We start from the raw sequence: 2,479 nt of genomic DNA, 5'->3' as shown, positions 1-2,479 counted from the left end.
GTGCTTATTGGCCATTTGTATATTTTCCTTGAAAAATATCTTTTCAGATTATTTTTTCATTTTTTAATTGAGTTGCCTTTTTATTGTTGAGCTGTGGAATTTTTTTTTTGATACACAAATTCCTTATCAGATAAATGATTTGAAAAAATTTTCTCCTGAGTGTTGTTTTTTCACTTTCTGGATGGTGTTTTTTGAAGCAAAGTTTTAAAGTTTAATGAACTCCAATTTATCTCTGTTTTCATTTTTCCTTGTGCTTTTGGGGTAATATTTAATATCTGATGTATTTTATTAAAACTTGTATATATAAAATAACTTAATTCTTAGGACCGTTCTAGGAGATGGGTGCGGTTGTTGTCCCCAGTCTATGCATCGGAGACTGAGGTGCAGAGAATTTGACTGACATATTAGTGTCAAAGCTACCCAGTGCTGTGGGAATTCAGACCCTCATGTTTTTCCCTAGCATCTGAGCTCAACATCACCATGCTCCAATCTTTCCAGGAAACGTTAATGAAAAAATCTTTACTTTTTTGATTTCTTGTTAGATTTTTTTCTTATTGGGGACCTCAAATTCTCATTTTCTTTTCGGATATCAGTGTCGATTTATTTTAGGTCTCATGTAGGGAGAAGCATTGCTATCAGTTAACTTCTTTATTACTCACTCTCCAGTGATGATTGTTGCTAGTTGATCTAATCAAGTCATGCTTAAGTCTTTCCTGCTCATGACACTAACAGCAGAGTCATGACTTATAGAATGCTCAAAGAAGAAAGTACTTGATTGATTTTATTTTGCCAACCAATCAAACCAATCAAATAAAACCCTGGTGTTGACACAGACTATAAGCCCTCCAAAATAGGGTCACTGTCTTCATTGTGTTTCATTTGTTGGGTCACAGTGTCTGGATAGTGCCTTGCTGTCCAGCAGTTTTGTGAGGATACGGTGCTCGTGAATCATTGTAAGGACAGAATTTTGACAACAGACTGTGTTGTTCATTTCACGACGGGAAAGGTAATATAGAATTACTGTTCAGATCTGTTTTAAAATTAAGCTTTGAATTTTGAGAATAGTTCAAGAAGCCATACAAAGCTCTTTTTCACTAATTTTAGATCTATCTTAGACACATTATGTTTACATAGCAGAGTAACTTATCAAGTAGATTTGACAAAGGAGTGTTATATTGATTATTTGTTTTAGTTGAAATATTCTACCAGGGATAAAGTCATAAGTGCCCATAAATGAACAAATATATTTGTATTTAAATGCAACATGGGAGCAGACTACATATGTTTCTATATAATATATATGACTGTGTGTTTTAATCTTTCTGTCAGTGTTTTAATAGTTTTTCAGCAATTTTGTAACTTTAGAATTCTTCTAAAAAATTCACCCCCAATTCTAGTGCAGTTTGTACTGTGTATCCTGTCTTATGCATGGGATTCCACTGTCCCCTCAGTGAGGAATTTCCTCTCCTATTGTGTTAGGAGCAGAGTTAAAGGAACTGTGATTTCTAGGCCTTTGCTCTCCATGTGTTTGCAGTTGGCTCTCAGTCACGATTTTCCCTTTCCAGAGTTTTCATTGTTAAATTAGAATTTCTGAAAATAACTATTAATATGTTGCATTGGTCTCCCTAGAAACTTGACGTCTTTGTGCTTTTCAGTTTTCAATTTATGAAAAATGCAAATGCACTCTTGTTTTTAAGTTGTCCTTTTTCAATAGATATTTATCTCTTAATTGATAGAATAATTTTTCCCAATGAATGAATTGGTGTGCATGTTTTAAAGGATAACTTACTTTTTATTTTTCTTATTGTAACAGTAATATTCATTGTAGAGAATTTAGTAAATAAGGATTAACACAGTAATAACTTCACAATGGCCTCTAATCTCACCTGGAGATACAGTTGTAAGGTTTGAAATTGAGAATTATAAGTCCTCTCAAATTTTTCTTTTTCAAGTACGTATTGGTTACTGAGATCCTCGAATTCCCATATGAATTGTAGCAGCAGATAGTCAGTTTCTGCAGAGGAGCCCGCTGGGATTGTGATCGAGACCACGTTGAATATACGGATCGCTCTGGGGAGCACTGCCATTCCAAGAGCACTTTCTTTTGATAGGGGAATGTGTGTGGAGTGTCTGTCCTGGTATTTAGGTCTTCTTTAACTTTTTTTTTCAACAATGCTTTGAGTTTACAGAGTATTATTTTACTTTAATTATCTTTGCCTTTATATTGAGGACAAGTGTGCAAGGTACTGGGATCAGAAGTGTATTTGAGCCCCGCAACTTGCTGCCACCATGGACGCTGCGCTCTTGCTTCACCCGCTGTACAATCTTGCACAGAATACGACCTCAGTAACTCTCTCTTGAATGAATGATTATATGATTGTTGGATGATGCTTGAGAGTCCTTGTGATGATTTTTTTCCCCAGCCTTTCCCCAGTTCTTAACTATGCCCTTTCTCTTCCTAAACTCCAGCCTGGGTTTC

This window comes from Vicugna pacos, unplaced genomic scaffold, assembly GCF_048564905.1.
Source record: "Vicugna pacos unplaced genomic scaffold, VicPac4 scaffold_127, whole genome shotgun sequence".
In the NCBI taxonomy this organism is placed as follows: Eukaryota; Metazoa; Chordata; class Mammalia; order Artiodactyla; family Camelidae; genus Vicugna; species Vicugna pacos.
The sequence above is the reverse complement of the archived record's forward strand: the minus strand, read 5'-3'. Positions refer to the sequence as shown.